This window comes from Anomalospiza imberbis, chromosome Z (assembly GCF_031753505.1).
Source record: "Anomalospiza imberbis isolate Cuckoo-Finch-1a 21T00152 chromosome Z, ASM3175350v1, whole genome shotgun sequence".
In the NCBI taxonomy this organism is placed as follows: Eukaryota; Metazoa; Chordata; class Aves; order Passeriformes; family Viduidae; genus Anomalospiza; species Anomalospiza imberbis.
In genome coordinates, this window is record NC_089721.1 from 44,875,606 (window position 1) to 44,889,805 (window position 14,200).

The 14,200-nt window shown below is 36.0% G+C and overlaps 1 long non-coding RNA gene across 1 annotated transcript; it reads right to left on the reverse strand.

Annotated features, from left to right (window-relative positions):
* Positions 1–593: 593 nt before the first annotated feature.
* Positions 594–4,742, reverse strand: LOC137464771 (uncharacterized). The gene is made up of 3 exons (XR_010994414.1): positions 4,562–4,742; positions 2,429–2,763; positions 594–685 (listed from the first exon to the last, which is right to left on the reverse strand). It is a non-coding gene; the product is annotated as an uncharacterized lncRNA (long non-coding RNA).
* Positions 4,743–14,200: the final 9,458 nt, after the last annotated feature.

The following is a 14,200-nucleotide window of genomic DNA, read 5'->3' on the forward strand; positions in this document are numbered from 1 at the left end:
CTAGTATTGACAGGGAAACCAGGGAGGGAAACCCTGTGCCATGGCAACTATTTTATGAAATATAAAATGACTAGCATTGAGAAGTATTTGGCAGAAAATTTTGCAGAAAATTCTTTTGTTGTATGTTCATAGTAATTTCCATGGAGAAAAGAGGTGTATGTCATACTAAAAAAAACCAAAGAAGTCTGAGTAATTATGTTCATAATTGAGATAATGGATTATTTTTATGGGTTTTGTACATGATACTTAGCCAGTTTATTTCAGAGTAATAACTCACTTTGAAACCTTCTCCCAGTCCACACTCAAATTGGAAACTAAAGGAGTCTGGGAAAGTATTTCTTTGGGGAGTTTTTCTTCCCATAAAATCTTCATAAACGTTTTTATCATGTCCATATAATCCATGTCTGTAGCTAATCTTGTTAATTTAAAGAATCAGTAATGTTTGGCATACTAATTATATGAAAGACCATTCAGATAATTCAGGTGGAATTTAAAGGAACCCATCTACAATAGAGTTTAAAGCAAAAGATTTGAAAATACTTTTCTTTTACCTTGGTCATCATAAACCAGATTACTTTACATGTAATAAAGATATATACCCTGAACACATCTCTGGATGTTCCTTTTCCTGTGGGAATTATTCATTTGCTGGGATGGAACAAGTAGTTTGGATTTATTTAGTACTCTGCATGGGGTGAAACTAAGAAGACAGGGTAAGAAAATATGTATGTGCTTCAACACAAAATCTTTTATCAGAGCATCTGAATCAAATAATTTAAAATACTTCCATTGCTGAGTACAGAACTTTAAAAAACATACCTCAAAATATCTGACTAGACCAACCATTAAAAAACAAATATACATATTAGGACAACGGAATTGCCATTTTAATTTAAGCCATGTGCTGAAACATGAGTTCCAGAGTGTAAATGCATTTTACAGATTTTTTTTTTTTTTCATTTTTCTACCAAATTTGGAAACTGATAAAAGAAACGCGTAAAGATGAATAACTAGTAGTCTAAAGTAACATACTTGAGGGCTAGCCAGAGGCAAAGAGAAAAGAGATAGCTTTGGCCTGTTTTAATACTTCAAGCATTGTAGGGGATTTTGCACATTTCTTCTGTGCAAGTGTGTCACATTCTTGAAAGATCACTATCAAATCATTCAAAGCAAAGAACCAGAAATATCTTTCCAACATCTTATGTAAAGACATATATTGTCAGTGTGATTTCAAAACAGTGGTTGTGCTGCAAGTTCTGACCCTTGAAGTGCAATGCAAGTGCACACTGGAAACTCTTTGGCAGCATATAACAACCCTCTTAAAATTATACTTGTGAACAAAAAGATTTCTGATAAGTTGTAAAATGAAATTCAAAGAACTGGAAATCTGTTTATACAAGAGGTGGTTCAAATTTTGTCTATATGAGAGATGGCTCACAGTACTCTGTGTCAAATAGAATAACATGGTGAAAAAGGAGGATACACAAAACAAAAAAGCAGAAAGTTTATTGCAATTCACTACAGTTGAGTACAGCAAGATGTTGTGGAAAGAGTCATCTAGCCCATTCCTTGTGGGTAAAACAAGCAACAAGATTTCAGTGAAAACTAGTCTGTTTAACTCCAGCAGTAATGGTTTCATTAAGATGACAAGAGTTCGTAAACTGATGCAGGACATGTATCATGGCAGGGAAGCAAGGTTGCCCTTCCCTCTCCAAAGCTGGTGAGCAGGTAGAAGCATAGAAAAGAGACAGTCAGAAACATGGTCAGATCTTGGTCAAGGAAATTGCTTCAAGAGATTCACAGGTGTATGTTCAGGAGGTGTTAGAAGCCATCCTTGAGACCCATTTTAAAATCAGTAAGCCAAGCATAATTAGCCTGATTGTGACAGAAAAAAACCCCAACCAACCAACCTGTGAACCAGTCAACCAAAAAAGCCCAAAAAACCAACCCAAAACCCAAAACCACCAAAGCTCTAAGAAGAAGTGAAAGCTGCGGGGAAAGGTGCAGAAAGGTGAGAAAGCTCTACTCTGCAGAGAAACCAAATCCCTGCCATATGCAGTATGACTCAGTGGAGGGAAAAAAGAGAATACAACCTCTCTCCAGTTCCAGTCCTCCATTTACTTGCAGATCTGTGCAAGACCAAGCCACTACCTGTGCCAAGGGTTGGTGTGCACTTGCCAAACCTTCCATGAGTGGAACACAGTCAGGAAAGGGCTGGCCAATCTCTGCAGGTTGGTTGCCTAGGAGGAGTTAGTGCTGGCTAGGACTTTAGGTTTTCTGCAGTCTCTCTGAAGAATGACTTCACAGCACAGAGCTGTGATGACGGCTTCAGTAATTAATTATGCAGAGAAACCAAACACAGCATTTTTTGGGGTCAGAATTACTTGGGAATAGTGCTTGCTTCATGTTTGCATTAAACCTACCATACTTTTCTTCCTATGATCAGTACTATCTCCTGCAGCTCCCTATAGTTATGTAGTCTTCTCTCAGGTGATCACTTACAAAGTTGTTACAAATCAATGAAATTCTTCACTAAGGCTCTGCATTGCATTAACTTCTTACATTTTTGTCAGAAGATTTCACCTTTCAGAGGCACATTTTCAATGTGGAGTTAAAATTTGCCCGTTACCCCACTACAGAAGTGTCTTTTACCTCTTAGTTCAACATTTCATGTCTTACCTTTAGCAAACATCACGCACTTGTATTTGTATTGAAAATAGAAAATGCATTGAGGAGCTGGAGCTAAGGTGTTGGTAGGAATATCTAGGATAAGATTTGAAGAGATATCATAAAAAAAAATCAATCCAGCTGTATTCACCATCTGAATCAAACTGCCTTTCAACTGCCTTGCTAACATTTCTATAAAATACTCCAGAAAATATATAGATGATTCACTCAAAACTGTTTTGATATCAGTCTTAGAAATCCACATTTAACATCTGTTATCACTTGTAAAGTACCAATTACTAGCATAAATCCCATTTTTATTCTTGGTTGCAGTTGTGCAATAAAACAGCACAAGATACTTATGAAATTATTTTAAAATAAAAATAAAAATTTAAATCCAAAGTAATCTTTCCCAAATCATACACTCTCTGTCCAATTCATATCAATTTCTACAACAGCATTACTTAAAAGCTGTCAAACAATCAAAGAATGACTGGAAAGTAAGAAATCAATTGGATAAACTATATATTTTCTGCAGCTGTGTTGAATACCCACTAACAAGAAAAAAAAATTAAGAAACCCTGCAGTGATAACTTTGTTTTGTTTCCTTCAGTTTCCTTAGACATATCACCTAATCTTGCAATTTCCTGGCACTTCAGGAACCTGGCACTTCTGATGTTTTTTGTATAGGGAACTGTCAACACTTTATAAGTGAACTCAGGCTTTAGAAGAGGACCCTTCAAGGAGGTTGTTTATTTTCCATTTTTTCTAATTCTCACTCACTGAAAACCTAGAAACCAAGATTTTTCACAGACAGACTCTGCAAAACAGGCTTTTTTTTTTCTTAGCAATGCCAGAGATCCTATCCCATGTGGCAAGGAGACAATGCTGATGGTCAAAACCAGAGTATCAGTAAAGTCTGCAACTGTTATTACAATACAGTAACTTAATTTAAACATAAAAAAGCAACACTCTCCCTAATTTGTTGATTTACCTTTCTGCTTTTAGGAGAAGTAAGGAATTTTCTTGATGACCATTACTTCTAGTGTAAACCTTCCAGAAATATATTTTTTTTCTTACATATCTGTAAATTATCATGTAAAAAGAAGTAAACAAAGCTTAATTTTGTCAGGGAAGATGAAATAGGAAAACCTTATAAATATGATTACCTGGCAAAAGATTTGGAAAATACAGACATTGAGATGAGAACTAGATTTGAAATAACAAAACTTGACTACTGAATAACTAGAAAACAATAATATAGCCAGGCTGAAAGCAATCCCCCTTTCTGATTAAACAATGCCCTTTACCTGCAGATAGGTCCAAAGGTCAAATGGAATGCTCTGTCTCACCCCCCAGTGTATGGTTCATCCCACACCTGTGACCCTCCCTTGAAGTATCAGGTATCTGTGACCCCATTGACCCAAGTCCTGTTCCAGCCCACCTTGAAGCCCCCTGATAAGGTGTGCCCGAGGGACGGGACACTCTCTTGGATCTTCCCCTGGACCCTCACCTGGAACCCTCACTCCCTCTCTCTCCTTCTCCCTATTTCCCTGGGCCTGCCACGAGTTGCGCCTGGCAACTCCAAGCAGGGCCTTTCCCCCTTTTAATAAACCACATTTTCTAAGACCTGACTTCAGATATCTCTCATCCATCCAAACCGCCCTGGAGACCCGCGCTCGCTACAAATTTCAAACTCACTTTAAACAGACCATAGTCAATTCATATCATAAATTTGTAAATTTACATACTTAATTAACTTGCAAATTCCCATCTATCTAGCATGCTTCTTCCTTGTTCACCAAAGAAGATGAAAGAAACTCTAGACTCTGCCAGCTGCTGGTGTTGCTTGACCCCTTCCATTTGATAAAGAGCTAGTGGTTGATCACCTTACCTTGATCACCAAGAAGAAACCTGCTGAACTCTGAGACTAGACATGATTATTATCATCTAGGAGGTTGCATTTATGATTACAATTTATGATCAAAATGATGATATTCTGAAGGAATTCTTTGCACTGCAACCCTTCACCTCTTACCCAAGTGTTGGAACTTAGGATTTTTCTGGTTTTTTCTCTCTTTTCAATCAGGGAATTTTCTCCCATTTGTTGCCTAAGATATGGGAATGATGGCACTTAAGAGAGACAAAGATGTAGCCAAGGAGGAGGGGGAAATGGACAGTTTGCTACTGTCTCTGAGCTGGGGGGGCTTTCTTTTAGGAAGGGGAGAGATATTGTGAAATTTTGGCTGGGGGCTGAGGGGCTGGGCTCAGCTGCTCACTCTCTCTTGCTCTCAGTACTGGAGGTGAGATGATGTTGCTGTTGCTGTGAGGAGAATTCACTGCCACTGAAGAGTTCCATCCTTTACTGCTTCTCCTGCCGTGAGTGAGGCTTTGCTTATAAGAGCAGTTGTTGAACTGGTACCTTGTTAACATTTGAAATCACTGGAAAGGACCCTCACCGCCATTTACATGCATGCCTCGGGGTAAACCTTGAACCCCAACCCCTTCCCACTTCTGGAGGGAGTCTTTCCCAGCTGTTTGCGGGGGCCCAGCTGCAGCTGCCCAGCCCCACGGTTTTCTGATGCTGTTTTTTGCCACACTTCAATCAGACACCCTATGTCCACCTGACCCCTGCGGCTCCTGCTACAGCTTCAGAGTTTTTGCTACATTTTGTTTGCCGTTTGGGGGTGTGCTTAACTCTGCTGTTCTGGTCTGCTGCTCTGAGTTTCCTGGTACAGCCCATTTTGCCGTCTGGAGCAGCACTAGGACCGGCAGCCTGCTGTGAGTTGGTAAAGGAAGCCCCTTTTCTCCTTTAAGCCAGTGTGCCCGCCATTACCATGTGAGAGAGATGCAGCTGAGCTCGCGCCACAGCGCCCCCTGCAGCCGCGGGGGAATTACTGCACCCTCCCTGCCTGGCCCGGAGCCAACAGCGCCCCTGCTGGCCGTGACTGGAACTGCACCAAGGAAAAAAGTGCCTGACGGCCGAGAGATTAGTACTGGGTTTCTGGTTTTTGTTCCTGCAGCTGTTGTGTTTTTTCTGCCTTGTTATACACATTAACAAAGAATTTTTATTTCTTTTCCCATATCTTTTCCTGAAAGACTTGTGATTTTAAAGTTATTATGATTTGGAAGGAAGAGGTCACATTTTCCATTCCAAGGGAGGTTCCTGCCTTCCTTTAAAGGACGGCAGACACCCGTCCTTTAAACCAGGACACTAAGCCTTATTCTTCCCATTATTTCTCTCTTAAAAAAAAGAGTGGGCTGAAACATTGTGGTAACTTAGATGAACTAAATATTCTTGTCAAACTGAAGTGATTTTCTCGATCTTTAGACGAACACCAGGAATTGCATAAATATTAGGAAAACAAAGAAAACAGGATGGGAAATGGATTTTGAAGAGTATACCACTTCTATGTATGAACTGCTTAAAGAAATGAGTACTTAAAATGCTATGGGCAGAAAGTACATTTCTATTCCAAATTGACAGAAATATTATGTTTAATTCTACTTAACTACTTCTGAAAAGCTCTATATTGGGATTTCTAGTTCATATTGCAACCCATTATATGCAGAAATAAAATAATTTACTATAAAAGTTGAAAAGTACGAGTTGCAGTCCATCTGCTTATCAGTTCAGCACAAATGCAATGTGATAGAAATACACCCTTTGCAAGGAATATTGCTTTAAAGGGGCTTTCATTCAAGGGTTTATAAAGTTATGGAAAGGCTATTCATATATGATATTAGGAATCCATAGTAATGTTATGAATGCCATAATTAAAATACAAGCATCAGTCTAGTAAATGAGAACCGTTTGTAAATCAAGTACAGTTCGTTTTACCTTTACAAACTGTTGGGAAAAAAAGATTTCAAAAAAGAATATAAAGGAGTGGAATAAGAACATCTAATGCATGCAAATGTTTGTACTCAATGTGTAAATATGATCAAGCAACTATCATTTCCTCATATATAAAAAAGAGCTATGACACTAGACGTGAGAAACTCTTTTTTTTAACAAATGTAAGAAATAACGCCATATAATGGGAGGGAATAAAAGGTAAGATATTAAGTTGAAACAAATATTTAAAGTATTTGATTACAGTATCTTTTTAAAGCAGGTTTCCTTCTATTCTGGAGAAGACAACTAAAGCACAGAAAATCTTTGACAGTATTTGCTTACACTTCTAATGCAATAATATGTATAACTACTCATACTATACAAGGAAATTATGTGTATGACCACACAACAATTTAAAGGGTTCTATTAAATCACAGTGAGGACAAATTTTATTTGTGATCCCATCTCTTTCCTTTCAAGCACTTGGGCTTGTGAGACCACTACCATGTAAAGCAAAAGGATGAGGTCTGGCACAAGAAGAGATATTTTTTTACTCCAACAAACACACCTTTGATAACACTGGAGTTGTCAGAAAAACATTAGCAAGTAAATTAACTTTTTGAACATACTCTGGAATACTGGCAGTTAGCTTTCCCCACTGAACTCATGTCTGTGAAGTCTGCAAACCTTCACATGTTAATAAAAAGGAAACTCATACCTTCTATCAGAAATCTTTCCAATGCAGAAATTCCCAACAAAAAACAAAGACAACTCTGTGTCCTTGGAAACAAGATATTGCTTTGGGTGCAAGTAACTGACATGGGATGTGGTACTGGCAAAACATAAGAGACAGAAATAATTAGTTTTTTTATTAAAATGTGTTTCTCTGATGCTCAGCTGTATAAAGAAGGTGTAAATGTTTATATACTATAATTGACTTTTCCTACTTCTCTCACATGTACATCCACAAGATTCATAGCCCTGCTTTTAAAAAAATATCTTGGCATAACTGCAATTGTGGAAATTGAGCTTCGAGGTCTTCTGAACTGATCACTTGCCTCTTTCAGTAGGATTTGGCTCAAACCACTTGTAATCAGTTAAAAAAAAATAAACCAAACAGTCCTGTGAGTGTACTGAAGAAAGTGTTATTTCCGCCCCCCACCCCAACTCATTTAAACTAAAACTGGCCTTAGGAACTTGCAGACAGACATCAATCCAGAAACAGATATTGTAATTACTCATCTTCTTTCAAGCTGTACCTCAATCAAGACTTCAGTTTTTGAGCTCCTATTCACATTCAAGCAAGTATTAAAAATGCACAAAATATTTGGAAACAATTTAGCTTTTATTACTGTGGTTTTTATTTATTTCCAACCTTTGACTGTATTAATTTCAGATATTTCCCATATTTCTATGCTTCAGATTGTCTTTTTTTTAATTTCTCTTTCTTCTGTACCTCTTAATACTTTCTATCATCTATTTCACTTCCATTTTTTTTCCTTATCTTTTTTTCTCTATTTCAAACAATTTCCCAGCACAACAGCTCTACATTCTTGGATCTTCTAATTTTTAATTTACCCTCTTAATACTCTACTTTTTTTCCCCTAATTTTTGTCTCCTCTCCTATACGTTACTGCATAATTTGCCTGTATTTCTAATACCATACAGCAGAGAACATCTGCTGAGAGAAAAAGATAATGTAAGATTATATGCAAATAAGAAAGTTGTGACAGAGACAAAATTAAAGTAACTCAGTATGTGAGTGAATCAGAGGGTTTTTAAGGTTTTGTTCCTTCTCATTGTGCTTTGAAATTTTTTGGGGGTGAATTTCTGCTCCTTTCACTTGTCTATTAATTTTAAGTGTATTTTCTACCTTCTCTCCCCCTCCCCCCACCTGAGAACTCTTGTCTCTTGACCATTTTTCTGGACTCCAAACGTGTCAGCAAAGAAATCTCAGCACTCCATTCACAAAACTGCAGCTCAAAATGGAAAGAAGAAAAGTTGTCTTTGAAAAAAAACAAACTTAAAATATTACTGAGTGAGTGAGATCTTGTGGAAGCAAGCTGAGCTTACAGTTAACAATAATATGTGTAAAATAACCAGGAAATAAATGCTAACTTTCTTTCATAAATGTATTTAAATGTGGATAGGTGGGGTTTTTTTTGTTTGTTTGTTCTTTTTTGGTCTTTTGTTGGGTTTTTTGTTTGTTTGTTTTGTTTTTTGGTTTTGTTTTGTTTTGTTTTGTTTTGTTCTGCTTTACACTTAGGGGAATTAAGAATTAAAATTAAAAGGCAGAAATTAAAAATTGTCAGCCCTGAGATAATAATATATAATCTCAGCTAAGAATTTGGATTTTATGAATATCCAACCTAAAATAATCTTTTAATTTTTATAGTTTACTAAAAATTCAAGACAATACTTAAAAAATTTTAATGGAAAAAATGATTAAATTTTTCTCTGGGAGAGAAGTTTAATTTTCATGACAGTAGGAGATTACAGGAAATTTATTTTATGTATATAGTATATAACTCATCAACAATAATCTCCTCAGATTATTCTAGAGCCTGAAAGGTCAAAGAAATAGAAATTTCAAAGCCCCTTACACCACTACTTGAACTATCCTATAGAATCCTACTAGAAAAACTTGTGTCTAATTCACACCAGGTGTCTTTCCCAAACTGATAACTGAGGTGTTTCTATGATGTTTCTTTGCTACAATTACTGAACTTCTGAAAAGAAATTTAATGAGCAGATTTTTATCAAATAAATTGTTACTTTAACTGACAAAAACTTTAACATTCATGCTTAGTGGTAATATTCTGTCTCTAGCTCACCTAATTATATGCCAGTATTTCAGTAAGTGTGGAATATGGAAATCACCATTTTAAAACTTAAGTACAAAAGTCAGCTTTTATTTGGTAACTGAAACTTTAAGGTGCCCTCTGGGTGCAACTTATAATACAAGCTTTTGTACCCAGTTTTCAATTTTTTAAAAATGTTGCTGTTCACATGTAGAAAGTACCTAAAACATGGGAGTAAGAGATACTGTATAATTATGCATAAGATATTAAGAAAGCAACTGTAATCCAAATTTCAAATGTTACTTTGGAATTATTATTATTGAATTTTACATCTGAAATGGATAAATTTTGAAAATAGGCTTCCATGAGGCATTAACTTAATACATTGTCAGTGGCCCACATTTTGTGCTGTGTATGGATTCAAGCTTGTTTTTAGATGGTAAAGTATCTGAAGCACCTGTCTTGTAAAAAGCTATTAATAAATTGCTTCATTCATGTGGGATACTTAGGCAAGTATAGTGGAGGTAAGTAAATGGCAAAAGAATAAAGGCAGCATCCTCTTTATATCCCTTGCAAACCTAATTCTGTTGCCTTCAGCAGAGTTAACTTCTGAGAAACAATAGGTGTAGTGAAAAATGAAGCTTATATATGGCCTTTTACAAGAAACAAAAAGCCTGCGAAAAAACTCAGGTGTGCCAGAAGCAGGGCAAGATTATATTATAATGATGAACTCACCATTTCAGCATAATGGCCACTTATTTTTGCATCAGTATTCCTTTCCAATTTTGTGTCTTGAGAAAGTAAAACTTCAAGGAAGAATTTTTAATAATTTAATAATTTTAAAATCAACCTGTTAATCCCAGTTGGTGGATTTACCCTGTGAGATTTTTTTATTAAAAAACAAACAAAAAAGTAGAATTAACTGAAAGGGTGAAGATAGGAAGTTTAAAAAATAAATAATTAAGCCCTTGAATTATAAAACTATTTTTTATGAACACACATACATGCATACACACACACACACACTGTAGCTATATAATATTCTAGATTGAAAAAAGGTCCTGTATAAGTAAAATCTCTATGCACTTCTGTTAGAAGCAACAGAATTAAAGAAAAGAAGCCATTAGTGTGCATTGTTCCAGATTCCAGAGTGCATATGCTGACAAATATTTTTCTTCCCAAGAGGAAGAAAAAGTCAAGTTAATTTTGTTTTGAACATTTATTTCAGAAAATATTATAGATTTCTGTATGAAGATATTAACCCACTTTTGCTATTCATGAGATGACCTTCAATTGAACTGTGAAAAGTAAACTTCAGGAATGTTTCCTGAAAAAGTTTAGTGAGGATATAAGAGATTAATGAACATATTTGTGTTGGACACTCTCCCCTGTATAGCATAATCAGAGTGATAGAATCACATTATTTATTGTATTTTTTTCAGATCATTTGTAATGTTAATTTATATGTTTGATATCGCTTTTGTCTTCTAGTTGTGTGTTATTCTGAGAAATCCCTGGGGAAGGAAAGGATTTATATGCTTTGTGTACACATTCTGCAGACTAAGCACTCTAGCATAATTATTTTTGGCACTCACTAACTGATTAAAACATCCAATTTAACTCATGATCAGTAAGATTAATCCTTTTTAATATACCTCAAAAGTAAATTATCATTCGCTACTCAAACATCCCTTTCTGTACATGTACCTAATAAAATTGTTATTTTATTTTGTTAATGTACCTTTTAACAAGGATTCATTTTATTTCTTCCTCTGGGCAGAACTGCCTTTTCTTTTTTGGAGAGGTAGGAAAAAAGATTATCTGGAAGCTGACTATGCTTCTACATGTCTTTCTAATGTCATACCTCTTAGAAGTTACCTCTTCTAGGTGTGGGGGTGTGTGTGTGGGTGAGAGTGTGTGTGTGTGTGTGTATATGTGTGTTCTGTACGACTCAGCTGTTAAAGAAGACACATCCTTGCTTTGTCTTTACTTGATGTACAGACAAATGTACAAACAGCTGTTAGGAGGAAATAATATTTTGAAAAATAATTTGCACGACTCAGAAAAATATTGTACAGGCTCCTATTTAATTTCGTAATACCTTTTTTTTAGGATAAGTTAAATTTTAATTTTGCAAGAGAGGCATTTGAAAGCATGTCCTAACAATGCCTTAGCATTGAAACTTGAAGTGAAGAAAAATAGTTTCTCCAAGAGAATGAAAAACCCTCTTCAGCCCTGCATGAGGAAGGAAACACTTTTTGCAAAGCCCAAAACAGCATGAGCACCCAGAAAGTTATTGATGGAAATAGAATTACACAATACTTTTGATCAGCACAAATACCTGTGCTGCTTACCTAGGACCAACATGGAAGTCTAAGACAGCCACAGGACAGCCATCATAAATATAAGGCAAAGCGATGAGTGTAGGTTTTGCAGAGTGTCAGCCACCTAGATTTTGTCCAATTAGCTCAGAATGATGTATCTGAGATTAAAGAGGCCTTGTTTTAGAAAAATTGGGTCAACTTGCTTTCTTATGTAAGTGATGCCACTTACGTGATGCCACCAATCCAAGTTTTCATCAGCAATATAGCTGCCTTAAAGAATTCCATCTGACCTGCAGGAAATATACTTTTGTGATCAGTGCTCTTAATGTTCCAAAACAGAGGCAAAAGTTGGGCAACAATTCAGAAAACGTTAAATGTGAAATAAGCCAATGTAAAATCAAACACTGACTTTCAGAACGAGTACATGTTTCCCTTATTTGTCTTTCCACACAGAAAAGGGCTGTTATAGAAGCAAGCTACTATCAGAGTTTAGAAACTTAAAAATATAACTTTGTGTCTTATAAAACCAAAGAAAACAAAAAACAACTTCTGAGAAGGCAGCTCCAGGCAACTCTCCATGCCCAGCCAAGTTCATTAGCAGGCTGCACTCTCGGCAGTGATACAATATGCCATTAACTCTGCTTTAACTGATTTATTTTAAGCACAGGAAGAAAAGTCAAGACTGGACACAGAAGGAAACAATTGGTTTTGGTCTGTTATGGTGGAGTTTACATGTAGAGGTGCCTTCTAGCCTAGTTGCTGAAGGGAAAACAAGTAAAAATATCTATGCCTTAGCTGTTAGGGTCTGATTATAACCACTGTGCTAGAGAATTCATGGATTATTCATGTGTAATTACAGATAGCTATTGTGCTCTTTTAAATCATCTCTATAGCCCATTATGGCCCATAACAACTGAAATAGCAATTGTCATAGTAAGGTTTGGGCTCTGTCATAGAGTGTAGGCTCTAATCAATAATGATGAATGGCAAAATTTAGCATCAAGCCAGAGCAAGTCTAGTTGCCTCTCGCCATAAATCTGTGCAAATATCAAGTTGCACAGCTGCTGTATCTGGAAATCTAAAAGGCAACACTCTCTCTCCACCCCCTACGCATGCACCTCTATAAAAGTTGAAAAAGGAGAAATGTGCAATATGTCCATTCTAATAATCCACATGCTGTTAAGTCACTTTTCTATTTATTCAAAGCAGGGTGAACCCTAGGTTGTTTTCAAGGTCAATTCCAGGTGAAAGGGGGGTCATCTGGAGGCCATCTCAACTCCCATGCAGGTCAATAACGTCTCCTCACTGCCCCAGAAGACAAGCTGCTCACACCCAATCAATCCACAAACGCTCCTGCGCACCCAGTGTAATGAACAGTGAATAAATGTAGCCTATCATCACAAAACATGCTTTTTAAGTACCTTCCCTTTTCATGTAAAAACTCTAGCTGTCAAATTCTACATTCACTCATCCAGCAGTGAGTAGCAAAAGTGAGAAATCAGGCTCTCATTGGGGTTGGTAAAAGGTCATTGCTGACAGACACGGAGGTTAAACTGCCGAGTTAAAATACTGTTCATTACCCGCTGCAGATTTTGCTAACTACACTTCTTTGTATTACAGTCAAGCAGTACATCAATATGCTCCTCCTACTAATTCATTAACAATTGTTGAATTGTACAGGAGGGGAAAAAAGGGGGATTGATCTTTTATACCTTTTTTTAATCTATTTTCTATGTCAAATACTTTCACATCTTTATCCACTCCGTATTAAATACTCTGCTTACAGGCTGTGCTGTCTGCTTGAACAGCTATCATTATAGGTACGATTCCTGAAGGAAGAGGTGAAACCCCAAAGGTCTGGGGCTACTCAAGCAATGGTTTCTTTTCTCTTACCGTTTTTATTAATTGCCCTTAGAATAGTGTTGTCATCTGTATAATTACAAACTAGAAATTTTGTGTCACAATTGTGTCATATTAAAAGAAGTTTGGATAAAAGAAATGTTTCTCCTCCAGATGAAGCAAATTGGTTAAAACCAGACATAACATACTAAATAGATATTTAGCTGAAATAAAATGCCTGTGTCCTGTTTATGGTGACTGGGTTAGATCTTCATCAAATGCTATCCTTGGTGTAGACCTCAAGGCACTCCCTAATCTAATATTTGATTAAGAAATTATTAATATGTTCATTTTTCCAGCATTAAAAAAATTAATATATCCAATAGATATTTAGAGCAGCAAAGAATCATTCAAGCTCAAATGGAAACAGCAATGAAGATTCAATTTGTATTAAAGAAAATAATTTCATGGGAATTCTTAACAGGAAGGATAAATTTCCCAAAATGAAATTCCATTATTTGATTAATTAATACGTAGATGTGATTCCCTTTATTGAAATGCAAAGATTTTGTGTTCAAAAATAACCATCTTATAAAAAATATTCTTGCAAAACAACAGAAAAATTATCTCTAATAATGAAAATAGTAAATGTTTATTTATATGAACATTATAAAAATAGTTTTGACTCAAAAAATTGCCATTATCTATTTAAATCTCAGAAAAATTCATTA